The 16,543-nt window shown below is 34.4% G+C and overlaps 1 protein-coding gene across 1 annotated transcript in view; it reads left to right on the top strand.

The window, feature by feature from the left end:
- The first annotated feature begins 2,178 nt into the window (after positions 1-2,178).
- Positions 2,179-16,543, top strand: part of LOC145678733 (aminopeptidase N-like) — a 166,124-nt gene continuing 151,759 nt past the window's right edge. Inside the window, exon 1 of the mRNA XM_081749180.1 lies at positions 2,179-2,484. The gene's annotated coding sequence lies outside the window, so the exon portion shown is untranslated. The remainder of the gene's footprint in view (positions 2,485-16,543) is intronic.

Below are 16,543 nucleotides of genomic sequence, written 5' to 3'. Positions count from 1 at the left end.
CCACCCCACCGATATCGATCAAATTTTCAACATAAATGAAGTTCGGGTCTGGAAATTTTTTTATTATTTCACTTTGATGGTACAACGTAAGGGAAGGGAATATATATATAGTTTTGGGCCTGAGATGTTTTTCATTTCATTTTGACGGTGCAACCTAGGGGAGGGGAGGGGAGGGTGAAATTTATAAAAATGACCGAAAATGACCGATATTAGTGCCGAATTCATATAGTTTTCGGGATCGGTGAGATGAACAGTGACACTTCCGATGCCGTTTAAATCTAGGACAACCATACGTCCCGTTTTGACAGGCACAGTCCCGTTTACGGGTCCCGTCCGTCCCGTCAGTAAGCTGAAAAAAGTAGTATTTGTCCCGTTTTATGCTCCGCAACATGGGGAAGGGGAGAGATATATATAGAAGTTATCAAAAATGACCAATATATGTGCCGAATCTGTACTTTTTGGGATCGGTGGTATGAACAGTGACACTTCCGATATCGTTTAAATCTAGGACAACCATACGTCCCGTTTTTTGACAAGGACAGTCCCGTTTACGGGTCCCGTCCGTCCCGTCAGTAGACTGAAAAAAGTAGTATTTGTCCCGTTTTATGCAAGTGACAGAAGTAAATAACAAACCCAGACTTTACGGGCTGGCGGAAGATGCTGGTAAAACGCAAAAAAGTGTTCGTTGTCTACAGAAGCGTTTTATCTTCTGAGAATCGTGTGCGTCCCGAGCAGTCTGTTATGCAATTTAAAGAAAAAAAATCTTTTACTTTTACGTCCCACGATTATGCCGGCTAGGCTAAAGGAGTGCGGAAAGAGAAATCGTGTATTTCTTTCCAGACATATGGTCGAAGGGCTACAGCGGATATTTTAAAATTAGTGATCATTAGCTATTGCTATTCCTACACTCTAATAAATAATTAATGTTAGTACACTCGTAATTAATTGACTCATCCCCCCATAATGATCACCTTGAGGAAATGGCAACATTGGACCTCCCAAGTTAGTAATCTTGACTTACTGAATGCAATGATTGCAGTAAGTTATGTATTCTCTTAATTATCCGTCTTAGGAACTCTTGAGTTCATATCTTCGTCACGCGTTATAAAACGTTTCAATAACTGCCGTTTGTACGTAATATATATTTGCTTGACAGAGAAAGTTAATTTTAATTTTTGTCTTATAAAATGACTGATTAAACTACTCCTCTATGCTACAAAATAGGCGATTATGTTACAATAATTGAATTTTAAACTTTTAATTTGGTATTTGTTTCACAGATTTTGGTAGTTTATTAGTATATATAGTTTTATTTCTCTGTGGTGTAATGAGTTTTAAGATTTTGTTAGCCAAAAATCTTGCATATGAATATGATCTATGGTTTTATTGTTGTATTCGATTACACTTGAATTTAGTGAAAAATTTCGTTTTCACTAAATGTTTGCATATATATATATATATATATATATATATATATATATATATATATATATATATATATATATATATATATATATGAATGTGTCTATTTGCAGAATATATATACACAGTGGTCTACTACTACTTTTTTCCTTTTTTTTTTAATTGTCCCGTTATTAGCTGTAAAAATTATACTCAGCGTATTTAAATCCTAATTGAGCCCTTTATGACCAAAATGAAACTTATTCTCCCCGTGCGAAGAACGGGTATTCTGCTACTAACGAATAAATAAAAGTCTATTAGTTTGTCAACAAAGTTACTGACTTTTGCTGCACCCTGTAGATTTTTCTTTAGTTTGTTACAAACAAATGTTTGCTTCATGCTAATATCATTGTTAGTAATTAAATTATTGCCTGATCATTCTAAGCAATATTTCTTCTTGCACGTAGCGAAGTTAATTGAGCATTGGCAGTCTGTTAATAGTTCATCTTACGAACAGATGTATTGTTACACCTCCATCTATTCTGTCGTCAAAACGTTATATGTCAGTCACGATTGACTATTGCGAAAGTCATAATAAAGCGTGTCAATCCACTGTGTGTTTTGCTTTTGTCCCCTACCCAAGGTTACACGTACTGGATATGTACTATGTTGCTATCTCATCCAAGAATCCTATCACACTTCCACAGTTCAAGCTGTACAAATGAAAACGCAGTCCTCTCTGCCCCCTTACATCTCCTCCCCTCCTCGAAAGAGTGAAAACAAGACCCCCGTCTGCCAAGGCAAGTAGGAGTTTTGTGGACATAACTAGACCTCAGAAATCCTTGAATGTAATACTCAAAGTTTATCGCAACAACCTGCTTCCACCGGCTTGGTTATTAGGCAAAACAGTTTGTTGGGGACAACCATTTCTTATTGCTTAGTTGACGAGATAAGTGACTACAAATATTGTTCACATAGTGATTTGAGTACCTTTGAGAACAGAAGTGTGATTCAAAGAGATTTTTATATACTCAATATGTTTTGAATTTTTCATGATATTTTAGAGATAAGAAGCAACAAAAGGTATGTACGACAAGCAATATTTATTTATTTATTGTCCTAGTTCCAGAATAAACTATGAAATCACTTTAGACTGGGAAACAAATATGAAACATAAAATAATTTGGAAGGAAATTGGCCAGGAATTAATTAAAGGTATTATTCCAGTCTGGTGGAACTGAGGAAGATCAGTATTATATTATTAAATGTACTAATACAATAATTTAAGAGTGAGGGGCTATCCTAGGTTAGTTTTGCTTTAACATGGACCGTAAATGCTTTTCACTGTGTTTCTATGAAGATCTTTAGAGAAAATAGCACAATAGTCTATTGTAAACGACAGATATATTAATGCATTTGTACCGATGAAAGTTTCATAAACATATTCAAGTTTTAATTTATGTTAATAATCGAGAACTCCATAAGCAGGTCAATTATTAACATAATAAATTTTAACTTTAATAAACTCCATATGAAAGTCGATTGTTAATAGAATAAAAATCACAATTTTGCACACTCCATTTTTATATCAAGAAATAGTGCTCAACCATTACATTTTTGTTCGGAAATTTCCACTATCAAATTGAAACTTCTAATTTTTAAAAAATAAAACTTTTTTTTAATTCTAATCGTAGATCTGGTTTAGATACACTAAAACGAAGTTTGTGGATCTCGAAGATCACTCGTTAAACATTGCTTCCAATCATTAAGAGACCCCATCACGGCGAAATTAAAATACAACTAATTTTACAGTAATTATGTGATATCTTCAAATAGATAAAAGATAATCGAAAAATGGAACAAGACCTCGCTAGACAATATTATTTTACATGAGATACCGTTATCACGACTTACTTATCTGCTTTCGATTTCCAGCCGCTTAGAAAATCGGCATTTATTTTTGCGTTTCTAAATAGCTGCGAACGGAAGGCTACTATGTAGATGACTCGTGATAAAGGTACCTCATGCAAAATAATATTGTCTAGCGCGCTCTTGTTCCACATTTCTATGATCTTTTATCTATTTTAAGATACCACATAATTACTATAAAATTAGCGACATTTTAACTTCGCAGTGATTATACCTCTTAATTGCTCACGGTTCATCACCGCTTCCACCATTTCGTATTTTCCTTTCTGTTTCACTTTCTTCATCTGTATTCTCCCAACTATTAACCGATTTACTTTCCAAATTACTTATGGGTAACTTCTCGATCACTTTTCTCGCTGAAATCATTTTATCAGAAGTACTTACGGGGTCAAAAATCTACTATCTCTTCGGACTTTAAGATTTTTCTTCCTGTCATCGAAAAAAAAAAAAATGATGTGAGAGAAACGTGTAAGATTACCTTTAAATTGAGAGAAAGAGAACGCTAACGTTACGACTACATCACTGACAATAAAGAACTACGTGGAAAAGGAAAATAAGTTGGTCGAAATAAAATATCGAAGTGTAAATGCTGGCAAATTGCAAGAGGATATTTACAACGTCGGCTCACAGCCGACATAAGAACGCAGAGGGTAAATATATCCATGAAGGTTCCATCGGTACAACATGATTTACATATCTGTCATTTATAGTGAGTTATTCAGTAATTTTCTCCAGAAAGAAACCCTAATATATCCTGGATACATAATTAAAAGTATTTATGATCCATGTTAAATCGAAGCTTCTAACCTGTGTTAGTTATCCACCTCTGTTCCCCCTTATTAATATGTGATAGATTTTGATGTGAGTTCCGTCAATTTAATCAGTATATCCAGAAGCAGAAAGTTTCTTCTATTCCTTTCAAACAAAATTTAACTAGATCTACAGTATGTAACAATTCTATTAATACGTTTTCTTGCATCTTTCAAAATATACTGACCCAAGATTTTTCTTTAGAGCATTGAATTCTATGACAAGTAGATCAAGAAACCATTTGAAAACTATTCGTAGATTGTAGTTTATATTCCGTAGTTGAAAATACAAACACAAAATTCCCAATCTATGCTCAAAATTTAACAACGTATTTTTATTTATGTGTTGTTATATTCCAGTAATCATTATAGGGAAATTCATATTTCCACATAATATTTCTAAAATAACTGGGGAACATTTAAGAAGAATATAAACCACTCGGAAACTACTATATAATGTTTTCAAAATAATTTCGTATCTCGTGATACACATATGGCTTTTAGTAAGCATTGTTATTGGAGAAAATCGTTGTATGTAGTGTAAATAACTGAATCTTAAGAGCCTGCCTTACTAAAAATAATACAAAATTTACCATTTTTCTTTTGCTTGTTTGTCATAAATGAAAGGAGATAATGAAATGTAACTTACCACAATCACAGATAATGTTATTCTACAACAGAAAATATGAAACTGAAGAATTTTTAGTTTTGTCATCTATAGATTGATTGATTGATTGAGAGTTTTACGTCCCGTTCACCAGCGAGGCTATATGAGACGTGGACTTACTGATTAACGTGGAATCCGAACCAAATGAGCTCCCGCCGGGAATCGAACCCGGGTCTCCCACGCCATGCCATCTATAGAAATTACAGTATTGCCAGAATAACAATTCCCCAAAATCTAAGTCAAGACAGCGACTAGAGGAACGAATTCAACTGCATTTGATTACGTATCATTTTGTCTTGGAATCCTGTGGACTACTTTTTAAAAGCAGTTTTATTTAGTTTGTAATAAACAAAATAGTTCTAACATAGAGTTATTAAAATTAAATAATAATGTCCTTTAAAAAATAGTTCACAGGATACCAAGACAAAATGATACAAAATCAAATGCAGTTGAGTTCGTTCCTCTAGTCGCTACCTTAACTTAGATTTTGGGGAAAATGTTATTCTGTCAACACTCTAATTTCTATGGATGTCTTCCTGAAAATTTTTCAGGTTCATATTTCCTGTTGTAGAATAGCATTATCTGTGATTGTGGTAAGTTGCATTTCATTATCCTCTTTCACTTATGAAATACAAGCAAAAGAAAAATGGAAAATTTTGTATTATTTTTAGTATTTCAGGCTCTTAAGGATAATTATAGTATAAAGTGACAGTAAACACACATCGATCATGGCGTAAGAGCAGTTTATTCTGAACGAACAAATTTTGTTTATAATTTACATTCATATATTCATCAATGTCAATTTTTAAATATATTGAAAGCAAGTATTAATATTATTAATTTGTGAAGGATAATTAAATCTAATACAAAAAATTCAAAATTTTATAACGAAAATGGATTTCATACAATATATATATATATATATATATATATATATATATATATATATATATATATATATATATATATATATATATATATATATATATATATTACTTCAGATTGGCAAGTTCCATTTGTTCCCAACGGAAACGTTGCTTTGCACATAAGTTTCACAAAACATTAAAGCTATATTTTTACATTGTTTGTTTAAACACGTTTCAAGTTAACGAAGTTTTTTTTGTTGTTGTTTAATGCCTCACGATTACACTTCGAGGCTAAGGGAGACGGTGGTAATGAGATGAATGATGATGGAGTAAAGAAAGTGGGAGGAAAAAGGAGAACCCCGAGAAAACCTACACTCATGGTGTTTGTCCACCATAAAGCAAACGCTATGACTTATAGTTTGGAGTACGATATACGTTAATGTATAGATCTATAACAATAATAAATAAATGTATATAAGGCGTGAAAAAAGGCCTGATGGAAAGGATCTCAGTCTCATCGTACGGACGCGTTAACCATTGAGCTACTCAAACCACTATCCGAAAAGCTATTATAAGTTTTGTAATAAAGTAAATTTTAAATTAATTAGTTACGGATAATTAATTAGAAAGTAAAGTTCTCTTATTCTGTTTTCTTCTTCAACTATACACATGTTAATGCCAAGTTTGTAAATTCATGCACATTAATTTATCCGTATTTTTAACACTAGCCTGGATCAGAAATAATATTGACTAAATGCATCTATATGAAATAGTTAAATTCCTAATATACTCGGGTAGCTATAATACAATAACTCAATATTAAATATGGAAGTTGATGTAAATCTGTTAAATTAATGCTTGCATTCGACTGCATCTTGGCATCTTCCCTAAAACATACTTAGCAAACTTTGCAATGTACTATTAATGTATTTAAATACTAGCTGAAATGTCCAATCTTCGCATGGGGGATGTATTTGGAAGTCAATGCCTGTGGAAGTATCACCATTCATCTCAGCGACCGCGAAAACTAAGGATTTGACACTAATATCGGTCATTTTGGATTATTTTTACATAATCCCCAACCCGCAGCCGAATGGGGTATATTTCGAAGTTAATGCGATCAGAGTTTCACCATTGATCTCAGCGACTGCTAAAACTATGAAATCGACGCTAATATCGGTCATTTTCTCCCCCCTTCCCTGAGACCCGCCTGGTTCGAAATTTGAAAAAAAAATAACGCTTCGTCTTGGTCTAGGGCCTGGACCAAAGGTACCCATTACCCAAATTTAGTAACTCTCGGTCCACTCGTCTGGTTCCCAGGCCGCACACAGACAGACAGACAAACACACTCTTTATTTTATTTATATTAGATAAATATTTAATTTCATTGTAGGTTTTGCATTTTCCGTTAATGGTTATTTAAAGTCCGTGAAGAATCGGAGCAGAGCAGAATTAAGTTAAATTCAGACCGCAAAGAAGTTTTGTACAAACCTATTCTACCAATAAACTAAACATTTATTACGAAGCTATATTCAAACAACATAGATATTTGAATGTATCTATTAGATAATACACCAAATAATATATCAAGTTGTATGTCATCAGATTTATTACACCAATTAAGTATCAACTCATATTCAAACATGTTTTTTTTTCTTCTTCTTTAAATTCCTTTATGAATCCCATTAGATAGTTTATCAAATAATATATCAAGTTGTATCCCAACTAACTTATTGTATCAGTCTATTATACAAATAAAGAAGTTAGTATCAATTCATATTTAAACAACATGGATTCTTTACATGAGTCTATTACATAATTCACCAAATAATATATAAAATTATGTGTCATCAGATTTATTGCCTCCGTCTGTTAGAAAAATCAACAATTAGTATCAACTTGTATTTGAGCAATATAGATTTTTGTACGAATCTACTAGATCTATTAACCAAATAATAAATACCAAATTGTAGGGGAAGGCGTTGTATCTTAGAAACAATGTACCTTTGAACACCTGTGCTTTTCTCGAATTCAGAGCTATCTAGGTGCAGTGATTAAAATTCATTTGAAAGATTAAATGAAAAAAAAGCACTACAAACGCGTTTGGCTGTTGTTTACTGAGTGTTGTGTCGAGTAATGTTCCTTTTAATTTTTTCATCCCCAAAACGAAGATTTTTTTGTAGTTACCTTTTGAGTTTTGTGCTCTTCGGATTTCGCAACTTGTGATATTTATTTGTCCAAACTTGGTGTAGAATCATTGGCGAATACAGTAATATTTTTAGTTTTAACTTCTGTTCAATATTTAAGCTAGTGGAGAACTTTTTTTCGTAATAGTTACCCTCTTGTACCTATGAACATTAATGCATCGTGCAGTGGCGTAGGGAAGGGGGGGCAGGAGGGGCCGCCCCCCCCAAAGAGGTCCGACAATGTACTTTGGTACTTTGATGTTTGTATTTTTTATATATTTTTATGTTTATATATTTTTTTGTTTGCAATTTTTCTATATATACCTATAACAGCACTTGCCCCCCCCCAAACACACATCCTGGCTACGCTACTGGCATCGTGTACCTTTGAACGACAAATAATACTGTTTAAAGCTACACAATGTAAGTAGTTAAAACAATTGATATATTTTATATAGGTTAGGTTAGGATATAAAGTTATTAATTATAATTTTAAGTAGTTTCTATATATTCGCATATTATATAACATAATGTTAAGAGTTGTATATGCTCAACTTTATTGCTCACAAGTTTTTGTTAGAACTTCTCTTCAATTTTTAATTTAATTGATAAAAATTTAATTCTGGGGAGCTTTTTATAGCTAAACCTTTTATTTCAATTTATAACTATTAATATTTGTGGCTTCTTTTTATATTATTGCCTCAGAAACGTTGTAATTATCACTGTTCAAAGGTACAAGAGGGTCTGTTCAATGGTACACGACCATAATGTACCTGTGAACAAAACAGATTTGTTCTTATTTTATCTTATAAAAGCTATTGTAATTATGTAACACGTTTAAAAATCATCCTATCTGATAGCAAAGAGATGACACTTCAAAAGTACGACAAAAATTGGGGGAAAAGTGCTGAATATTAGCACCAAAATTTCGTAGACTCTAAAAGTGTTCACAGGTACGACGCCTTCCCCAATGTCAGATCACTGGATAAGCCTATTAAATAAATCAAAAATTAACTATCAACTTGTATTCAAACAAAATCGACTAATTACAATCATTCAGCTAGATAATTAATCTAAAATACCAAGTGACCTTCGATACAGAGATTAATTTGACCAATTTATACACACATTCATTACATAATATCCGACACTTGAATTCCCATACCATGATTAATTAATTAATCATGGCATAGGAATTCAAGTTTCGGATGGTATTATAAAATATTGTGACAATCACGGTTGTTGTACAAACTTTCGAACTTGACATAGTTTCTTTTCAATTCTAGAGATTAACAACACGAACATAACAGAACTCATTCGGTTTCAAGTTCATAATTACTGATAAGATTTCACTAAACCAGTTCGACATTTCATATACATATGCATAAGAACATAGTACAAGTATGTATGTATATTGTGTATGTTATATATAAAAGGAATAGTATTTTATGCATAAAACTTTTCTGGCGTTATAGGGTGACCCAAAAGTAGGTATACACCCCTGTATTGATCGAGTATAACATTCTAGTTTATGAGTTTATTTGCTTCGACTCTTCCGAGCTTAAGATGTAAGTAAAAACACATTAAGAATAAATAATTAAGAAACTAAGTCTACCTGATGGATAGCAATAAGAAATGATATAAAATGCAGTACGGTACTGTATACCTACTTTTGGGTCAGCCTTTATAAATGAAAAGCTCGGACAAACATAATGGTGTGTCGAATATTTTCTAACTATAGAATAAAGTAGAAAAGCAAATTAATATTTTCCATGCAATGCAATGAAATGACAAAAATTCCAAACGTGCTTGCCCTGCCATCTACAGGTACATTTCAGAAACAAAAGTACCTACACACTCTTCTGTGCTTCGATCGCAATTCATTCTGCCTAATAGTTCAATTTCACAGAAAGTCGCGCTTACCATTATGTTTGACCGAGCCGCTCAATTACACAACCACACACACACACACACACACAAATAAAAGCTCAGTGCAGCGAACTCCAAGACATGGACTCAATGTATTTTGTTACAAAGAATCCAAATTTCAAAACCCCAAGGATTGACCGTGTCCATTTTTTTTAATGGGCGAAAAATTTGTGCGATTTTGGATAAGGAAGATACACGTAACACAGACATACAAAAAAAATCTGTGCAACGGATCCCAGGGTGTGGATTCGATGTATTTTGTTACACAGAATCCAAATTTCGAAACCCCAGGACGATTGACCATGTCAATTTCTATGGGCGAAAAACGTGTGTCCTCCCTATCCAAAATAGCTCAAGTTATTAGCCCATAAAAATTTGACATGGTCAATCATCCTGGGGTTTCGAAATTTGGATTCTGTGTAACAAGATACATAGAATCCATAACATGGGGTCCACTGCACAGAACTTTTATTTTCTTATTTTTTATTTATTTATTTATTTATTGTGTGTGTTGCTGTGCTTTTAAAGAATATTCATCCCATGAACAAAAAAAATGTATTGATTTAGAATGCAATAAACCACTAAACGTGGCCTCCCTCTTCTTTCAAGACTAACATACAAGTAGATGAGATTCTCGCTGTTAATAAGGATGATTATGGTTCGATTCCCAGACGGAGTAAATTTGATTTGAATGTCACATGGCACTGTAGATACATCATCTATAACAAGAACGTTAAACTTCAAATAAATGACCATTTCTAGTCTAATGGATAGTACGTTCCTTCGATGAACGTGAACCTAGGTTCGATTCCCGGTGACAGAGCACCAAAAAAATAATTTCACAATCATTCAATTTCGTTCTCATCCGCTCCATTTAGCCTAAAGAGCATAACTGTGGAACATTGGACCAAAATAGTTTATTCCGTTTTGTTTTCAAGCCAAAATGAACACTAACATGAGTACGGTGTTTTAAACACAGATACGCAAAAGCGGTAGCACGCACTATAATATCTACAAGCAGGGCCGGATTCAGGATTTTCTGAGCGGGGGGTGCACCAAATAACTGCCAGTACATTTGAATTAAATTTGAGTTTTTTAAATGCCTTTAGGCATCTGTGGTGTGAATGAGGAATTGCCCTGGAAATGCTAAGTGTCTGCTCTCGTTGAATCCTTTTCCTTCAATCTTCAGAAAATTGACTGAAGCTATTGATTTTTGCAAAACTCACTGCTAGTTTCTCACTTTAGGTAATGTATATTTACAACGAAGGGGGAGTGCACGTGCACCTTTGCACACACCCCCCCCTAAATCCGGCCCTGTTTACAAGTATCTTGCACGGACAAATTCGCTGTGTAGTGAAAATAAGCGGCATGAGAACTTCCAGCTTTGGCCTGTATTATTATTAACTATTTCTTAAGTAACAATATTTCACGTTGTAATCGGTGCGTAGTAGTTAAGTCAACCAGATATAACCGATTTCTTAGGAAAACATCCTTATTTGTGAACTGTTTCGATGTTTCTACTAAATAATAGACATAGTCATACGAAATAAGCTATCTACTACTTTTACTCCTTGGAGAGTTTGCCAGCCAGCACCTCGTCTAACAGGAAATCCTCTTGCAAGTCTCTCTGCTTCTTATAATAAAAGGAATAGCAGAGCGTTCTATTAGCGTGGACCTACCATGTTGATTTTTGTATACTCTATATACTATACTTTAATTCAATTAATATATTCTTTTAAATTTTATGAATAATATCCTATCTTGTGAATCAATGTATTCTTTCTTATCTTATGAATTAACAGTTTTTTCCTTATCTTATCAATTATCTTTCGTATCAAAACATTCTTTCTTATCTTTCAAGTAACAGATTCTTATGGATTAACAGATTTTATATTATGAATCGATATTCTTTGTTATCTTGTGAATTAATAGATTTTATGTTATCAATTAACATATTCTTTCTTATTTTATGAATCAATCAAATTCTTTCTTGTCTTGCGAATCGGCAGATTCTCTCTTATCTTATGAATCAACAGAGTCTTTTTTATCGTATGAATTAATATAAGTACTTACAATTCATACAATAATAGTCAGATGACACTGCTGACGACTACTCTTGGCTGTTTCAACTTATCTGAGAAGCAAACTAACTACATACAATCTTTAGATCGGGGAGCAAAAATGCAAACCCATTACACAGCTATGGAGAAATCTGTAACCTTACTTTCAAAGGTGGAACATTAACATCTCAAGAATATGCACTTACCCTTGCCTCGCAATTAATTATCTGCAAAACTACTAAAAGTATCATATTGCACAATACATGCGAGGAAAATTTGGTATAAGAGTATTTACTTTGATATCTATCAATTGGAAATTTCCAATTCACATTAGAAGATATCTAAAATCACTAAAAAAGATATAGAAGGGTTGTTTGGAGAAGAATTACCTCCTGGAAGATGGATGTAGGCTCGAAATACGAGAGTTGATGTCAAAACAGAATAAAGTCATATAATTTTCTATACATGAACACCATAGCAACTATTGCCTATAGCATGCTTGAACGATAGGCATGCATAGTCAGTTCAAAACTTTACAACGACCTCAACGTCTCTACCATTTTAGTGAGTTTAGAAAAATAAAAAGTACGGACAACCACACTATACTTTCTAGCTCCAAAGGAGTTTGATTTTGTTGAGTAATTTAAATATCACAAGTTGCATACAATAAGCTCAATTACATACAATAATTACAGATTTTTTTTTTAATTCGGATATAAGTCTTTCGACTATTGTAATGATGAAGGTTTTTTCTCATAACTCGCAACTGATTTTATTTGCCTGATGTAACTTTTTAAAATTAACCACAGACTGTTTTTCAAATTATTTTGTGTGATAGATTGAATTGTCAAATTATGTTTACGCATATTGGCAACGTGTGGAATTATGTATTGGATTATGCAGAACCTTGAAAGTTCAATTCTCGTGTTCGGCAATCCTAAGATTTTTTTTAACCACATAATCCAGGCACGTAGCCAGGATTTCGGAAAGGGGGGGGGGGGCACCCGTGACATGAAATACTCTGGTCATCACACCAGGGGCTGATCATTCTAAACAATTTTATTGGAACATACATTGGTTCGTTTAGCCAGGATTTCGTAACGGGGGGGGGGAGGAGGGAGCGTGACATGGAATTCTGAAGGCCCAGGAGCTCGATCAATCTAAACTACTTTACTATCAACATATATTGGTTTGTGAGGATTTGTTGGTAAGTATTTTAATAAACTATGAAGAAATCTCGAGTAAAATTTAAAAAAAAAAAAAGTATTGAAAAAGATTATACAATATTTACATCCTCTGTTTATTCAAATACAACAATTTTCTTTTCATTATGACCTCAACTATTATAAAAAGTACATATTCACTACTATAAAAAGTACATACTCAATAATGTCTTGTAAAATATTTTGCAATATCTGCGTTCCTTTTTCTGTTGAATCAAATGTTAACAGAACTTTCTTTCCACATATATTTTTGTTTTTATTATTCCGTCAACTACTGTCTGTTTCACATAACAGGTTAAAGGAGCACTAGAAAATTGTTTTTGAAATAACATGTTTGATATTGCAAGGATGCGGTGACGAAAAATTATGATAAAAAGTGTTCACGCTGTTACACAACGGTACTATGCTTTCGGAAGCTTGAAATCTCGCTAACTAGTAACAGAAATTCTGAGAATTCCGTAACTTTTCTATAATTTTCAAATTCCCTTACTCTTGCAGGATATCTCCCCACCATGTATTGCAAGTAATACAAATTTTCGCACAAGAAAGAGTAACCAAAAGCTTCCTGTAGTTAATTTTTAACGCTGATCCTTGTTTTTCTCATTTCATTTTGATTCATCCTTCCCTAATTTTTTCATTTCTGGTCTCGAAGACCCCCCGGACCCCTCCCTTGGCTACGTGCCTGCATAATCCTTTTAACGACATAATCCTTTTATCGTATGAAGGAAGTACCAAAATTATATCGAATAATAAAGCTATTATTGATTTCACTCTTCTCTCGCAGTCTTAAATACAGTTAATGCAAGATAACAATGAATCAAAAGTTATTATCTTTAATTTAGAAACTTTGTAGAAAAGAAAAAAAGTATTTTGTGCACTTAAAACTAAGTGGAGTATTTTGTTCCATAACTAGCCTAACCCTTATTGAAAATTGGCAACACAGCACAAATCAAGCTACAAAAAAAAGTTTAAACTTTGCTGAGAAAAATCCTTTTCTGAATATAAATTCACATCTACTAGTTTTCGGCCAAACAGGAGTTCTTGATTCGCTGAACATGGCCACCTGTCCAGGTATGCGATAATTTAGTAGCCAAAGGCATTCGGCGAAACAGGAAGACACGGTAGAGGGCACGGTAGCTCAGTGGTAGAGCGCTTCCCTCTAGTGTGTATATGGGGTCCTTCCTTCGATTCCCAGCCAAGTAAGCTTATGGTGGACAATATCGTGTCTGTGGGCTTTCTCGACGGTACTCCTGCTTTCCCCTACATTCTCATTACACCAATTATATCATCATCATTTATTTGCCTTAATCGTCTTTCCCTTAAGAACACAATCATTCGAGATTAAACAGAAATATTTCGTTTCATTTCATTTTAATAAAACCTTCATTTTTTTTTTAACTTTCACGAAAACCATGTATGAGGACAGGCACGTAGCCAGGATTTCGTGAAGGGGGGGTCCGTGACATGAAATACTGGGGTCATCACAAAAGGGGCTCGATCACTCTAAACTATTTTACTGGAACATATTTTGGTTCGTTTAGCCAGGATTTCGTAACGGGGGGGGGGGGGAGGAGTGACATGAAATTCTGAAGGCCCAGGAGCTCGATCAATCTAAACTACTTTACTATCAACATATATTGGTTTGTTAGAACAATAAAATAAGGATATGTTGGCAAGTATTTTTATAAACTATGAAGAAATTTCGAGCAAAATAATAATAATAAAAAGTATTGAAAAAGATTTTGCAATATTTACGTCCTTCTCCTGTTTATTCAAATATAATAATTTTTCTTTCGTTATGACATCAGTTACTATAAAAAGTGCATACTGAATACTGTCTTGTAAACTATCTTCTAATATAAATAAAATAAAGAGTTTGTTTGTGTGTTTGTTTGTCTGTCTGTGTGCGGCCTGGGGACCAGATGAGTGGACCGAGAGTTACCAAATTTTGGTCAGGGGTGCCTTCGCCCAGGCCCCAGAACAAGACGAAGCATTTTTTTCAAATTTCGAAACAATGGGGTCTCAGGAGGGCGTTTACCAGAACCGGCTTGGGAACCAGACAAATTGACCGAGAGTTACCAAATTTTAGTCACAAGTACCTTGGTCCAGGCTCCAAACCAGGGCTCCAGTTTAACGTTTTTGTCGAAATTTGGACCAGGGGGCGTTTACCGGGACATGTAAAAGTAGGAGAAAATGACCGATATTTATTTATTTATTTATTTATTTAACAATCACCAGATACAGCTCAGAGGCCATTTTACTTTGAATATCCAACAACATTAACAGTGGAAAGGCTCTGGGGAGGTATCGGCCAGGGCCTGTTTAGTAGGTGCCATCCCGGTATTTGCCTGGTGGGACTGAGGGAAACCCTGGAAAACCTCAGTCAGGATGGTAGGCAGCGGGATTCGAAGCCACACCCTCCCGAATGCGAAGCCAAAGCTCTACCACTTGAGCTATTAGTGTCGAATTTATATTTTCGCGGTCGCTGATATCAATGGTGAAACTCTAATCGCATTAACTTCCAAATTCACGCCAAATTCACGCTATTCGACTTCGGCCCGGGGGTCACCGGAGGGGGGTGAGATACCAAGACATATAAAAGTAATCCAAAATGACCGATATTAGTGTCAAATCCATAGTTTTCGCGGTCGCTGAAATCAATGGTGACACATCCATTAGTGATGACTTGCAAGCATGCGGGCCGGGAGTCAGCGGGGGGTGGATATCGAGAAATGTAAAAAATAGCCCAAAATGACCGATATTAGTATCAAATCCATAGTTTTCGCGGTCGCTGAGATCAATGGTGATACTCGTACAGGCGTTGACTTCCAAATACAGCTCCTGTGCGAAGCATGTGTATATTCAACTAGTTTTACAATATATGCGTTCCTTTCTCTGTTGAATCAAATGCTAACAAAACTTTCTTTCATCACGATTTTTTGTTTCTATTATTCCGTCAACTACTGTCGGTTCCAAATGACTGGTTAAAGGAGCAACAGAAAATTGTCCTTCAAATAACATGTTTGATACTGCAAGGATGCGATGACGAAAAGTTATGATAAAAATGTCCACGCTGTTACACAACGGCACTTATGCTTTCGAAAGCTTGAAATCTCCCTGACTAGTAGCAGGAATTCTGAGAATTCCATAACTTTTCTTGAAATTTCAAATTCCCTAACTCTTCCAGAATACCTCGCTTACCTCGCCACCATATGGCAAGTAATACAAATCTCCTCATAACAAAGAGTAAGCAAAAGCTTCCTGTAGTTTTCTTTTTAATTTTTAACGCTGATCCTTCTTTTTACCATTTCATTTTGTTTTATCCTTCCTTAATTTTTCATTTCTGGTCTCGAAGGGGGGGGGGTCCGGACCCCCGGACCCCCCCCCTTGGCTACGTGCCTGATGAGGATTTACTTCAGTTGTTCCCAATCTGGGGGAGGGGGCGTATTCCTAGAGCGTCAAAAGCGAACAAT

This window comes from Thermobia domestica, chromosome 2 (assembly GCF_964235325.1).
Source record: "Thermobia domestica chromosome 2, izTheDome1.hap1.1, whole genome shotgun sequence".
NCBI lineage: Eukaryota > Metazoa > Arthropoda > Insecta > Zygentoma > Lepismatidae > Thermobia > Thermobia domestica.
Note: the sequence above shows the minus strand (reverse complement) of the source record. Positions and strands in the feature narration are given on the sequence as shown.